This window comes from Protopterus annectens, chromosome 9.part0, assembly GCF_019279795.1.
Source record: "Protopterus annectens isolate FY-2018-M chromosome 9.part0, PAN1.0, whole genome shotgun sequence".
In the NCBI taxonomy this organism is placed as follows: domain Eukaryota; kingdom Metazoa; phylum Chordata; order Ceratodontiformes; family Protopteridae; genus Protopterus; species Protopterus annectens.
Genome location: NC_056743.1, coordinates 613,313,512 through 613,329,128, shown reverse-complemented (window position 1 = coordinate 613,329,128; position 15,617 = coordinate 613,313,512).

Genomic DNA, 15,617 nt, shown 5'->3' with positions numbered 1-15,617 from the left:
AGGTGTGGGAGATTGAACGTAATTCAAGGGGAAGTTTGTTTCAAGCATGGGCAAGGGAGTGTTTGTGGAGTAGTTTGCCTACTGACGTTTTTGGGTGGTAGATGTCAAGTAATTGTTGGTTAGAAGTACGGAGGGTCCGGGATGGGATATAGATGGAGACTAAGGAAGATAGAGATGGACAGAAGTAGGATTTATAAAGAATATAGTGTAGCATATGAAATTGATAAGATAGCAGAAATTGGGGAAGTTCAAGCCATTGAAGAGAGATTAAAGAAATGCAGTGGTGTGAGCTGTATGGGGAGTTAGTAATGAATCTGGCTGTTTTATGGTAAGTCTGTTGGAGTTTGTTTAGAGTGGAGGCATGGATATTGGTAAGAACTGGGGTGGCGTATAAGAGGGAGGGGATGAGGAGTGCCTGGCCCAGGGTAAGTCTAGATTCAGGGTTTAGGATTCTTTGTTCCGATATAACAGACCTAGTTTCTGTTTTTTTTTTTTTAATACATTGGAGTATGTGTAGGCTGAACTTTAATTCATCATCGATAATGACCTAGGAGTTTTGTGTGGGTGTCAGGTTGGATAGTTGTATTGTTAGAAAATGCAATAAAAAAGGAGGTTTTGTGATGAGAAAGAAAACAGGGAAGAAAAAGTAGGAGTTTGGTCTTTTTGGGATTATGGATCAATAGGTTGTGAGAGAGCCATTGTTCAGTGAATAGTAGGGCCTGTTGGGTCAGGGAGTATAGTTCAGGAATGTTATTTGAGATGGATATAAGTGTGGGGTCGTCGGCATACTGAATAAGGGAGGATTCTTTGCATGAGGTGTAAAGATCATTGGTGAAGATGTTAAACAAAAGGGGTCCCAAGATGGAGCCTTGGGGAACACCAGTGGAGATGGGAAGGAAAGGTGAGGAGGATGAGAGACATTTGAAAGATTGTTCCCTGCTAGATAGGTAGCTATTAAACCAGGCAAGTGCAGAGGTGGATAGGTGGAGATTTGTGAGTTTGGGTAGTAGTAGAGGATGAGAGACAGTATCAAAGGCTTTGGAGAGTTCTAGGAAGATACAAGAAATTAGTTTATTGTTGTCTAGGGCCCACTGCAATGATATGAGTGAAGGAGAGGAGGGCAGTGGTGGTGCTGTGGTGAGGACGAAATTCATGTTGGGTAGGGGTAAGTAAGTGGTGTGTGAGGAGGTGATTGAGAAGCTGTAAGTGAAAACATTTTTCTAATATCTTGGAGAGGGGGGACAGAATGGCAATGGGTCGGTAGTCTGAGGGGTCAGTGGAGTTTCCACCTTTATGAAGAGGGATAGTGAAGAAAGATTTCCAAAGGGTGGGGAAAGTTGATTCCAGAATAGATTGATTAATCTTGCAAGAGCAAGTTTGAGGAATGTAGGAGATAGATTGTCAGTGGAAGGAGAGCAAGGTTTTAGCTTGAGTAGTAGAGATTTGATGTAAGTAATGGGAACTGGCTCAAAAACAAACAAAGTTGTGTTAGTGGGACTTGGAGGGGTGGGTGTCGAAGTAGAATTTGGCTTATAGGTTACCAGATTTTGGATGGAAGAGATAAAGTGTTTATTCAGGAGGGTAGCTGTTTCCTGAGAGGAAGAGGTAGGGTATGGGGAGGGATTAGAGGGCTTTCCAGGATAAAGGATGTTGTTGAGAGTTGACCAAAATGTTCGAGGACTGGATTTGTTGTTAAGCTGAGCAGAGCTATAGTATAACTTTTTGTCATTAGTTGTATGTTTTTTTTGCAAGGTTCCTCAGTTGCCTGTATTTTTGAAGAAAAGGTGGTTGTTTAGTTTTAGTCCAGGTTTTCCAAGTGCAATCTCTTTGTTTCATAATGGATCTAGTCTCTTTGGAGAGCCAGGGAACATGATTTGATTTTACTCTGATCTTCCTAGAGGGAGCTAAGGAGTTTAGAGTATTCATGAAGATGCTATTGAAAGTGCTTACAGCATCGTTTAGGGGGAGGTGTTTTAGGATGGACCAATCTATGTTGTGGAGAATGGAGTTAAACTGGGATGAATTGAAAGTCGATAGTTTTCGACAGTCTTTGATAAGGTGGGGTTTAGGAATATGTGAGTAGTGTCTTAAGATGGTGGTAGGGAGGTGATCACTGAGGGAGTCAGGTAAGGTGGTGGGATTGTGATATTGGTGGGGGGAATTGGTAAGGATCCAGTCTATGATGGAGCTGGAAGTGTTATTTTTATGGAAATGAGTGGGAGATATTCTAAGTTGGTGGAAGCCGTGTAGGTGGATACTGAGTTGGGGGGAGTCAGGTGTGAGTTTGGACCAATCAATGTTGACATCACTAAGGATAAGTGTCTCATATGGTATGTTGTGGGAGAACCAGGATAGGATGTTTTCAAGAAAGGGCAGATTATTTCCAGGAGGAAGGTAGACAGAGGCAATTGCAAGTTTTTTGTGGGGATTCAGATGGCAGTTAAGGATGATGATTTCAGCTGGGAGGAAGTCAGGAATTGGGGAAGGGTATGGTGAGAGGTTAAGGTTGTTTGAGTAGAGGATGGCCACACCACCACTTTTTTTTACAGGTCTATCAGATTGGAAGATATTATAACCTGGTGGGAGTATTTCACTATTTGAGATTTGTGGCTTGAGCCAGGTTTCAGATAGGGAGAGGATGTGAGGGGTATTGAGAGCTATCCATGAGTGCAGCTCAGTGACTTTATTTGCTAGACTCTGAATATTCAATGAGTAAATAGTTAAGTATTTGGATGGAGATGATTGTTGTGACTGAGATTGGTGACTGTTAGAGGAGTAAGATGGGGGCAGTGTAGAGGTAGTTTTGGGGAGAGAAGAGGGGCCAGGGTTGGGATGGATATCTCCAGAACAAAGTAGGTTTTTAGTGAGAAGAGAGTGTGTAGTAGATGCTAGATGGAGTTTGTATAGTTTTGACTTAGCTTTGCTGGAAGGTTTAAAAACCTGTATTATGGATAGTTTATATAGACTTGAGGTAGAGGTAGTGATGAGATTAGGGGAGATACTAAAAGATGAAGTAGTTGGATATACATTGCATGAGTGAGAAGTTGGCGAACATAGGAGTTGGTCAGAGAGACTGGAGTGGTAAGAGGTGGAGATAGAAAGAATAAGTAGTGTAGAAGATATTAGAAAATAATACATGTTGGAATACAATATGGTCAGACAGAGTAGGTAGAGAGAGTAGTGGTATAGAGGAAGTGGTGCTGACAAGATTGACAGATTAGTAAGGTGATTGGCAATAGGCAGGAAGTGGAATTGTAGTGGCTAGTGGGACAGGAAGGGGAGGGATAGTTAGGTATAAAGGTAAATGTAATGAGGTGGTTGGGAATGGGGGTAGGGTAGGGGAGCAAAGTGAACACAAGCTATATGACCTAAAGCAGATAAAGCAACAGAATAATCACCAAATATTGTATGATTTAAAGCAGTTAAAGCAAGAGAAAGGACATCACAAAACAGTTAATGCCAAAGAATCAAAATTTTACCTTACACAGAGCAGCAGATGCTCAGCAGCATGAAGGGGAAAGAAGGTTTCAAAATGGCTCCTGCTGTTGTGAGGCACCTATGAAGACTAGGAAGAGGAAGTGAGGTGAAGGGGAGGGGTACTGACTAATACTGGGCTGGGCTAGCACCCTGGTCAAGATGAAGTCATAGAAACAATCAGAAAAAGATAGTGAAAAACTAGCTTGAGAGATGAGGATATAAAGTTTCTAAAGGTATAGTCACCAGAAATAAAATAAAAAGAAATCAAATATGAACATTTACACTGTTCTTCATCCAGTTCACCTAAGAGTTATGCATGACATCCTAAAGTGCTGGTGGACAGTGTATGACATTGCATGCATGTCAGCTCCTAAAACTCTGTGGTGGGAATTGTACACTTAGCAAACTCACAGTTGGGCAATGGATGACCTAATTGAAACTTCTTAACCTACCCTATCCTGAAGCTATGTAACCTCAGAGTTGGTTATATTAAGGAAAGGGTGCAGGGGTCAAAGTCATCTGCATAGGATATGAGATCTTTTCAAGTTTTTTTGTTTATCTTTTATTAATTTTTTCAGACTTTTGCTTAGCTCATTTCCCACTAAACTGTAATACGATTAAGTATATTCTAACCTCATGTGAAATGGGCAGTCACTCTGAAAACACTGCTGATACTCTTGCATAAATTTTGTTTCGGCCTGCCAGCTCTATTAATGTAGATGAATCAAGGAATGACTGCAAACCAAGACTTCTGAGTTCAACTGTTGTCTTGGGCACCTATTAGAGCTTGTGTGGAGGAGACGAGGATCAATGTAGTTTCTCTGGGACACCTTTTCCCTGGGGAGTATGCTGGACCACATGCCCAGGGCATAGGGTCTTGTGGCGGAATCCACTGTGGAGACTGGAGATCCCAGAGGAATATAAGCATCCAGGGAAGCAGGGCTGTCCTGAGGGGGTGACATCAATCATGGAAGTATATGGGCATCCTCTGAAAAAGGACCTGCGTCCAGTCAGAATTTCCTGGTAAACAAATGTAACTAACTAAATAAAGAAATAAATATGACATATTTTCACTGATGCCTGTTGCATACTGTACCTTGAACAGGTTCCAGGTATGCACAGTGGAGCTAGGGCTGTAAATAACCAAGCTCAACCCAATGGTTACCTCATCCATGACCTCTCCTAGTTGGGTCTCACTGCATTGATGAGTAATGAATGGCCTAGCTGGCCAAGAAAGGGAAGAAATGCTTTCCTCCCTGCATTAGCATTAAGTTTTCTTATTAAATTGCATTCTTTGTCTAATATCAAATTAAGATGGCCATGCACATTAGCATTATATGAGACTAATAAGTCATGAAAGTGTATACATTAAAGAATTTTAGTGAATGGGTGACCTGTGCATTTGGCACCTTGATTGGAGAATGAATGTTTCCCAGCAGGGTGTTAATCTACAGGTAATGCCCACTGAATTTCAAGTATTTTGCTTCACGGCAGCATATTAAGCTGCTATAGAGCTTGGACTGAAAGTAACATAATGGCCACACTTACTAAGCAGTGATTTTGCTGTTTAATGAGTGTATAATAAAAAAAAAGAAAGAAAGAAAAGTGTGTGTGTTTATGACTCTGTGTGTGAGCATATGTATGCATGCATTAAGGTGAAAATGAGATCAATCTAGCCATTATTTTACACTCGCTGTTTATTGAGCGTAAAACTAAAAGAAACATAAAAAGAAAGTATGTGTGCATGTGCATGTGTGTGTGTGTGTGTGTGTGTGTGTGTGTGTGTGTGTGTGTGCATGTGTGTATATGTGTGTTGATGTTTTTGTCTGCATGTGTGTGTGTATGTGTACTTGTTTGCATAAAAATGGAAGCGTGTTTGTGTCTGTGTGTGTGTGTGAACAGACATAGTGATAGAGCAGTAGCAGCAGTTAAGTGATATACATACCCCTCAACCTCTTAGATCAAGAAATCTAGATAAAGCCTAAAATAAAGGAGGAACAAAGACTTCAAAATAGGACCAATTTTTAAATATTGCTCTTATAAAATTCCAAAGTTGCTGCAATAAGGATTTGTGTTAGCATGCATTTTCTGAAGTGCAAGTGCATTTGTGTGTGTGTGTGTGTGTGTGTGTGTGTGTGTGTGTGTGTGTGTGTGTGTGTGTGTGTGTGTCCACCTGTGTGTTTGTGTCTGTGAGAGTATGAGAGAGAGTGAGACTGACCGACCAGTGGTAACAGCAGTTAAGAGGTTTGTATACCACTCGACCTCTTAGCTCAAGAAATTTGGATAAAGCCTAAAATAAAGGAGGAACAAAGACTCAAAAATAGGAACAGATTTTAGATATTGCTCTTATAAAATTAGAAAGTTGCTTGAATAACAGGATTTGTCTTAGCATGCATTTTCTGAAGGAAATAAAGTCTGAAAAATGTATGTCATTATTTAATGACTTTAATCTCCAGTAACTGGCAACAAACCACACATTTTAAGAGTAAGGGACCAGAAGCAAAAAGTAAATATCTGGATATTTTTTGAAAATGTTATATTTTGGATGTAAAATGCATCCTCCAAACACCATTTACATATACTACAGCAAGTTTGAAATATTAGCTGGAGAACCTATTTTACATCAAAAATATATACACAATAATATAGTAACAAACAAATAAGTAAAACACAATTGTACAGACAGCCCATTCTCCAAACACAATAATACCCTCCGGGGTATGTGTTACTGTGTAAATTGTGCCCTTTCAGGGGTATAGAGGCCCTCTGCCTGTAGCATTGGGCCTCATAACAATTTTGGGTGGGTATTATTTACACATTAACACACACCCTATTGGACATTATTGCTTGCTTATTGCATGGTTCAGAGCTATGACATGAGTTGAATGCAATGGCTAGCTGTCACTTGGCTTGTAAGATGCACATAAAACCCTTTATCTCACACTGAGGAATAACTTCTTAAACTGAATAAATATTTCTAAGTGAATGCTGCAGCAATGAGACTTTAAAATCTGCTCATATATTTTTATATAGCTTACTGTCAGCAGATATTTGAACCACCAACAAACTCTTTTGCCTTTATTCTTTTTTTTTATCCACAGTGAGTACATAATAAATAAGACCCAGACAGCAGCTCAGGATTACTTCAAAGCACAACAAGCAGAGCTTGTTAGCATCAGGAATGATAGAGAAAATGAGGCTGTAAAAAACATCATTGTAAATGACACTGTCTGGATTGGACTCATCCAATGACTACTGGTAAAGGGCAGATGGATCAATCTCATCTTATTAAAACTGGATTACAAATGAACCAAACAATGCTTTTGGAAATGTGTTTTGTGTATTTATAGGTGTAAATACTGTGGACTATCATTGGAATTATGGTATGATGTTCGCTGTGTGTATGCATGATATTTTATGTGCTATCAATATAAATGACATTTTATTTCTTTCGTTCTATTTAGTATATTGGTAATTATTTATTCTCCTTCCTACAGTAAACAGTCTAAATGGAGGCAACTGTGCAACATTTACATATCTGACAAGTCGTAATTTTTTAAGTTAATAATGTTAAAACTCATAACCAAAACCAACCAACCAACCCTGCAAACATTGGATGCTCATACAGGAACTCCTCAGCCGCCAAGTTTTACTGTAATTGGGTACTGTTGCTTTAAGTAATGGGAACTGGATGGAAAAGCTTTCAATGATATAATGGCGTGTTTAATTTATTTATTAATCAATTAGTCAGTCTGGAATCATGTGATCTAAAAATCTTTTGTATATATATATATATATATATATATATATATATATATATATACGATATATATATATATATATATATATATATATATATATATATATATATATATATATATATATATATATATATATATATATATATATATATATATAGCATATATATATATATATATATATATATATATATATAAGAGGAGTGGTTTATGGAATGTGTGTTTCTAATGAAGTCCTTTACACTTTGAGGATAAAAGAGCTTAATCCATTTTAAACAAATCAATAAATGGTTGCTTTACTTTAAAACTTGGCAGCTGCAGAATTCCTGTATGACCAACCCGTGTTTGCAGGGTTGGTTTTGGTTATTGGTCTTTATCCCTGCTTTGCTGTTTTTGGTGTACTTCATGTTAAAACTCATCAAAACATTCACTTAAGCAGAACAGCAGTCACAGTTCCTTGAACACAGTATAAGTTTAGAATCTTTCTCCACAGACATAAGTTTCTGTAGAATGTGGAGTGTGCTATTTATCACACCTGACTCCTTTGCATTTCCTTTTCTTAGCCTTTTCTTGTGACATATTGAATATCTGTCAGAAGCTTAAATGAACCAGTATCATGCATTATTAAGAGGTGGACCAGTTTTCCAAATATTTTTGCAAATGAACATAGCCAGAATATAAGCCAGCAGTTATCTTGGTTTCCTTCGTAGTATAGTAGAATAATGAAAGCTTATTTCCATAGTTGTGTTAAGTTTTTCCTCATTTATGGTCAGTTCCAATGTTTTTATTACTATTACTGCAGTAGTTTGAAGAACCTAAGATAAAGCTGATTAATACCAGGGTTGGTATCCAGCGTGAATTTTCCCAATCAGCTTTCAAATTATCTAAGGATTCCATTCATAGGGGATAGATGCAATCTATTGCAATGAGTACCATGGGGAAATGTGCCATCCCATAAAAGGCTGGAATAGTCCTGCTTCAGTCCTGAGGTGACAATAGGAAATAGATATACAGCCAATGCTTTATGTGTTACCTGAGGCAACCGTAACAAATTCCTTCACCTGGTTCCACTTTGTAAAGGTGTCACTGTGGACACTATTACCTCTGAATGTCTGCCTAAAGCAAACTTCACACTACTCAAGACTGGTGTAGTATCCTTCAAGGCTCCCGAGCCAGTGGAAACCACAATCCAAGCTGCGGAAGCCTTTACAAATGCCTTCTACGAACACCTCCAGGACTGCATGGATCAGGCAATCCCTAATAAAACCAAGACTCTTTCCACCAAGGGCAAACGTCCAGTCTGGTGGACCCCAGCCATAAACAAACTTTACAATAAGAGGAGAAAGCTGTTACATGATAGAGCAAAATCCATAAAAGAGAAGACACCCTTGATCATTATTAGTAAAAAAATACGAGCACTCATAAAATCATCCAAGGCCAACTTTGAGAGAAAAATTGCAATAGATTCAAAAGACAATCATAAGGCCTTCTTCAGCTATGTTAGAAACCTGGGTGGAAACTCCCAGATATGCGCACAATTAGTCCAAAATGATACAAAAATCACTGAACCCACAGACATTGCCAACATACTGGCAGACAGGTTCAGTGCAAACTTCACCCCCCTCTCCCCCCCAAAAGGAGAGATAACTATCCCAAATGCGTAGGTGAAAGCTGCTCTCTCTAAAGCTAAAAACACAGCATCAATGGGACCGGATGATGTCCCCGGCTGTGTGCTGCACAAACTCAATGAGGAACTAAACCTGCATATAAGGCAGCTGTTTAATCTTAGCCTTACCACAGGATACGTGCCCAAGGAGTGGCGTACAGCAACTGTGGTCCCACTCCACAAAGGCGGTGCCTCTACGGACCCTTGTAATTACTGCCCCATAAGCTTAACAAGCCTGGTCTGCAAAGATATGGAGAGGATCATAATGGAACTCATAAACAAAGACATAGGGGACTTGCAGACATTGTACCCAACCCAGTTTGGCTTTGTCAAGGGCAGATCATGCCTTTTGAACTTGGTCGACTTCTTCGAAACAGTCACCAAGGCCATTGATGAGGGAAAGGCAGTCCATACAGCCTACCTTGACCTTGCAAAAGCTTTCGACACAATACCCCACTCGGGTATTATAGAGAAACTTACCAGCTTAAATGTAAACCCATATGGCACAAGATGGGCTGCAAACTGGCTAAAGGACAGAACCCACAGGGTTAGAGTTGCTGGCGCCATGTCAGACTCCAAGCTGGTCACAAGTGGTGTCCCACAGGGCTCAGTCCTTGGCCCCCTGTTGTTCGGCATCTACTTCTCAGAAGTACAGGCAAACATAGGAGGACTATGGCTGACAAAGTTTGCAGATGACTGCAAACTGGGCGCCATAGTGGAAAGTACATCGTTCACAGATATCCTTCAGAGGGGTCTCATGGAAACTGATAACTGGTGCCAGAGCCATGGCCTGAAGTTAAATGCCAAAAAAATGTATAGTCATACCCTTCAGGAAAAACAAGGTAACCCCAAGCTACCATATAGGTGGCAATCCATTAAGCACAGAAGAGGTTATCAGAGACCTGGGGACCCAGGTTGACAGTGGCCTTTCTTTTGACACTCACATTGCTAAAGTGGTTAGAAAAACCTTCTACATTGTCCACCTGATCATGAAGGGATTCACATCCAGATCAAGTGAGGTCATTGTTCCCCTGTACTCTTCACTTATCAGACCAATGATCGAGTACAATGCCCCATTCGGGATGTATCTCACCTGACACCTGCAGCAATTGGAGAGACCCCAAAAGTTCCTCACCAAAAGGATAAAGGGACTCCAAAATCTGTCATATGCTGCCAGACTGAAGAAACTCCAGCTCTATTCAGTCGCATACCACCTGCTCAGAGGTGACCTGTGCCTGACATACAAGGCCTTGTCCAACCCGGAATTAATGGACATGCTCCACCTCAAAAAATCCAAATCTACCAGATCCACTAGAGCAAGCGACTTAAACCTTAGCACGGATATAAATAGGACATGCTGGAGGGATAGATTTGTCACCCAGAGACTCCCTATGCTGTGGAATAAAATCCCGGTCCATGTGAGGCAGAGCACCTTGCTGGCTCTGTTCAAAAGAAATCTTGACAGGTGGATGGGAGATCGTAGGTTTACCCCGGGAATCATCTCTGTGTCACTGCTGGACAGAGGCACAACAAACTAATGGGCACAGTATTTTTTAACATAAGGGGTGGCGTAAGCCACAAAACTTTGGGCTAGGCTTATAAATGCCTATGGGCAGATAGCCTAGTATAAACCTATGAACCTATGAATCATCCTGAAAGCATTTGTCTAGCTTTGGATTTACTGGTGCAGAAGTGCTTGTGTTTTCTTCCTGTACAAGCCTGAGTGCAATGGCAGCATGTGCTTCACTTTGTGATGTACTGACATTTATTGCAATGTTACTAACATGCTGTGGAGTATGAGATCCTGCCATAAAACTTTGGAGCAGTGTGCCACTTTTCTCAACCTGCCTTAAATATAACTATGTTATCGTCTTCATCATCATCATCATCATCATCATCATCATCATCATCATTATCATCCTCATCATCTTCAAGAGTCATTCTGCTGTTGATATTCTACAAATGTATTGGAGTCTGCAGTTTTCTAAGTCATTTGCCAACCAACTCAATTAAAAGCAAGTTAATATGCCTCTGTTAAAGTATTTTATATACATTCAAATCCATGTACACATTTTTGTATAAAAATTAAAATCTTTGACATTTATCTCTATGAATGGCAGTAATATGTGAATGTGTATGGCCACTTATGCATATGTTTCTGTTGCTGATCCTGTAAAAATAATTTGAAAACATTACTAATAAAAAAATAGCACACACTACTGTTTGCTTACTATGGAGGAGTGGGAAGCCCTTAACATGCACCTTGTCTTTATTATGACTCTATGTTGATGTGGAAAGTTCAAATATCAGTAGTAATTATCATGTGTTTAATGTAATCATTCCATGTCAGCATTCAATTCTGTATATAAATATATGCTACTGTTTTCCTGAAAATATGAGTGTTGTTGCTGCAGACTTTCTTAATAGCCAGTGCCCACACTACCTATGATTATTACAGTGCCATTATCTTCTGTAGAGGTATTCCTCATCTGGTGTTAAAGGGATAGTTGTTGGAGGCGCCCAGTACTGGTGCAGGCAATTGCATTCTGCTTCACCTTGCTTTTAACATGTCCTACCACATAATCTGCCTTCTTCTTGTACTGTGTTACTGTACAGTTTCTTCCACTGACTGCATTAATGTCTAGGACAACTTGATAATGAGCTTTTGTCCTCTCATCTTATTTAGGCCCTCCTTTACCAAACAGATGTTTACAATATGTGCCAAGGACTGCCATGAGGATATGTTTTTCTTCATGGGTAAAGCTATTCTTTCTTTGCCTTGATCCCTTGTTTTGCATCATTACTACACATCAGAAAATATCCCATTGTCATACACAAAAAATGTTTAATGTAATCATGAGTAAAACATGTTTATACTATGTATGCACAATCACTATATGACACCAAAATAAATAATTTCTCAGTGATCACTAGTCACTTTCACTGCTGCTTTAATGATTTTCCATTTACAAGTGACAGCTTTACAGTATTCACTAAAGCCATTGTAATATGCCCATCATATCAATTACAAACAATTCTTGAAGTGAACTCTCCAATATTTCATTATTTTGAAGTGTTTTATATTAATAAACACTATTTCTATTATTTGTTCTTTCTTTAAAGTCTGCAGTTTCCTAAGTCATTTGCTGCCTAACTCAAATAATAGCAAGTTAATAAGGCTCTGTTAAAGTATGTTAGGTAAATTCAGATCCAGTTACACATTCTGTATACAAATTAGGATCTTTTACATTTATCTTTATGAATGACAGTAATATGCAAACCTGTATGGCCACTTATGCATGTAAGTCATTCTCAGTTGCTCATGAATGTGACCTCAGGTTCATGTGAACTCACTGTACAAAGCACTGGAGTCTGCAGCAGTCCTTGACAATCCACAGCATGCTGTTGAAATGTGTGAATAGCCTCAGTAGTGCTCAAAGCTGAGTATGTTTAGAAAAAGCAAACTGGAGTCATATGCACGTATGCTTGCACAACCATGAATTACAATCCATGCCCATCTAACATCATCCAGGACACTTTGTCACCTCAAAGCACTCATTTAGTTAGCATTCTACTTACAGACCCACACACACACATTTATTTTTGCTGTAAGACCCCCCCCCCCAAAAAAAAAAAAACACATTAGTACTGCAGTTGTACTGCATAATATATGTATAAATGACATTCAGGTATAATATTCCAAAAGGTTACTAAGGCAATATAAAGCACCAGTAGCAATTGAAAGTAATGTGGAAAAAAATGATCACTGCATAATGAGTTTTATACCATATAAATGAAATGTGACTGTATTCCTTTAAAAATGTAAGTGACAAAGCATTTTTGGTCAAACCAGACTTGCCAGTGATAACAGTACCTAGTCCAATGTCCCTGCTTGTTAACTGCATTTGGTTGAGGTGATGTCAGACCCTGGAGGGAGTGGTTCTAAACCTATGATCCACAGCCCTGCTCATACTTTCTTCATTTTAGTACTGGCACTTCTAAAGATGGCAACACCTATTACAGCATGAGGCCATGCTCTGACATGGTTAAATAAAGAGGCCAAAATTATGGTCTACCTTCTTAGAGAGCCGTACATGGATAAGATCCATGGGTGCATATGGGGAAGTAAGTGGAATAAGACTAATATTTGGCAAGGGGTGAGTGAGCACCTAATGATGACCTACAAACTGTAGGCCTGACCAGCTGGCTGAGTGGGTTGACCAGGAAGTGGAGAGAAGTCCAGAGTTCTACAGTCAGTATAACTTTTTTAATCACTTTTTGGGTCATATTAAACATAGGTTTAAAAAATAAACTATAAGAAGGTTGCATAACTGAAGGCATTTCCAAAAATAATATGTGTAACTGCAAATATGTGTCCGTAGTGTCATTATAGTAATACAATAGAAAACAAATATACTGTAAACAAATATATGCAATGTTTATGTGATAACATAATTGTCTGTATATATAGAAATGTAATATATGCATGAGTAAAATAATAATCTGCATATTTGTGTCTGTAAATCACGTCCAGTTAATGCCCAACACATACTTTAGTGAAAAATGACCAGTTGTATTACTTCTGTACACATTTCTATGTCATCCCTTTATTGCTTAGAATTATTAGGTAGAAAACTGTCAAAGCACACATTTTGTGCAGCTACGCAACAGAAGACTTTCTTGAACTGCTGTATTTTCTGTGTGTACATCTTCTGCCTGAACACAGTTCAGACTGTTACATGGAAAGCATAACATTTTAAAACACCATTCTACCAAAACGACAAAAGGCAGGATTCATTAACCTCCATGTAGGCTCCCTGTAGAGCCTACATGGAGTGTAACTGTGTACATGATGGTGGGCAGTGTGCTGCAGTGCGCAATGCGTATTATTGAGGCGCGGCATGCCTAAGTGAGGTTTCACGGCTCGTGCCAGTGTTGCTGGCCACTAAACCTTGTAAATTAACATGGATATTGAGTCCATGTAAAGGACAGCACAGATGGTCCACCCCACCCCCCAAGTGAACAGTACACATCACTTCATGCAGACCGTTCCTCTCAATCTCTTAGGGCAAAACATCTGGACAAAGCCATAAATAATGGGTGGAAAAAGAACCAGAAATAGGTTCATTTTTCAAATATTGCTCTTACAAACTTAGAAAAGTTATAGAACAATAAGGTTTGCAGAATGCATCTCTACTGCCATGCCCCCCCCCAAGAAACAGTATACATTGAAAGTCATGCAGACCTCCCAACCTCTTATATAAAAAAATCTGAAGACACTTATAAATACTGGGGTGACAAAAGGCCAAGACAGAAGCAGTGTTTAAATACTGCCCTTACAACCTTAAAATGTTGATAGAATAACAGGTTTTGCAGTAGCATAATTGTTTCAAAGGGGAATTAAATCTGAATCTTGAATGTCTATCAATATTTTCTGAATTCAATCTCAATGAATTGCCAGTGATTTGCCGAAAACCCCCCCACAATTTTATGAGGAAACAGACCAAAAATACGAAGTAGAAATCTACACATTCTGCAAAAAGCTTTACAGTTTAGAGGTATGATGGCAATAGCTTCCCCTTGTTTTGAAATTTGGCAAGGTTCCAAAGGCATTTTAATAAGGAAAAAATCATACAAGGGACCCTGCCATAGATATGTCATTCTATATTTATTACTGTCATATATTTTATTGGTTTTCATTTCTCTATATTTTTTATTTTTTTGCACATGTTTGCATGATGCATAGCTTATTTGTGTATGAATCAGACATGACCCAGAAAGCCAAAAATAGAAGCCAGATGCTTTTAATTAATATCACTGGGCATTGTGCAAATCTGGTAAGTGAGGCTGCTCTGCACTAACACCATCAAGTTGACAATGAATACTAATACAGGAGATGTCATGCACCTAATCCTGTGGCAATAGGTGGTAAGTCTAGGTTTGGAGTATAAATGGTCCTGGGTTCTAATACAGGGTGAGCAAAGCTTTCTTTTGCAGTATTGACATGGCAGATTATACAAAGGAAGTGCAACATAGACAAGTAGCTTCTCAGACATCTTGTGGCAACAGCTCTAACTTTAGGACTACTGTACACATGGTCCAGGGTTCAAAAACCAGATATGCTGCAAACTTTTAATATTGTCCCATGTCACATCATATTTACTCTCACTCATAACATCTGACATGTAGCTGATATTAATATTTACAAGCAGGAGGGCTGAAGCACTAATACTGTGTCAGATATGTTTACCTAATCATTTATATGGGTATTGTGCATATATTATGAAAAAGTATGACTGTGGCTATACTGTGTACTATGCTGATGCAAGTATAATTCTGCAATCCCATTTGAATAGCAGTGCTTTATAAGTGGTTGTATATCCAATACCCTTGGAAGTGCATTTTGCTTTTGTTTTTTTTTTTATTGTGCATTGTTGCATGCCACTTACCATTGTGCGCCCTGGCTTACCCTGTTTGCACAATGGTAAAACGTGGGCAGCATTTTCAAATGTAGCAAAAATGAGGCAGTGTGCAATCTCAGTAAGCACAATGCTTGCAATTGATGGGAAAACATCTATTTAAATTGAATTGGTGGGAAATGTTCATTCGACATTAAGCTTGATCTTTAGGAAACATGGCTGGTGTTGGAGAGTGTGTGTGCTTTTGTGTACAGCTCTGGGGTGTTCAGGAGTCCAAAGTTTTTGTTGGGGTCCTAG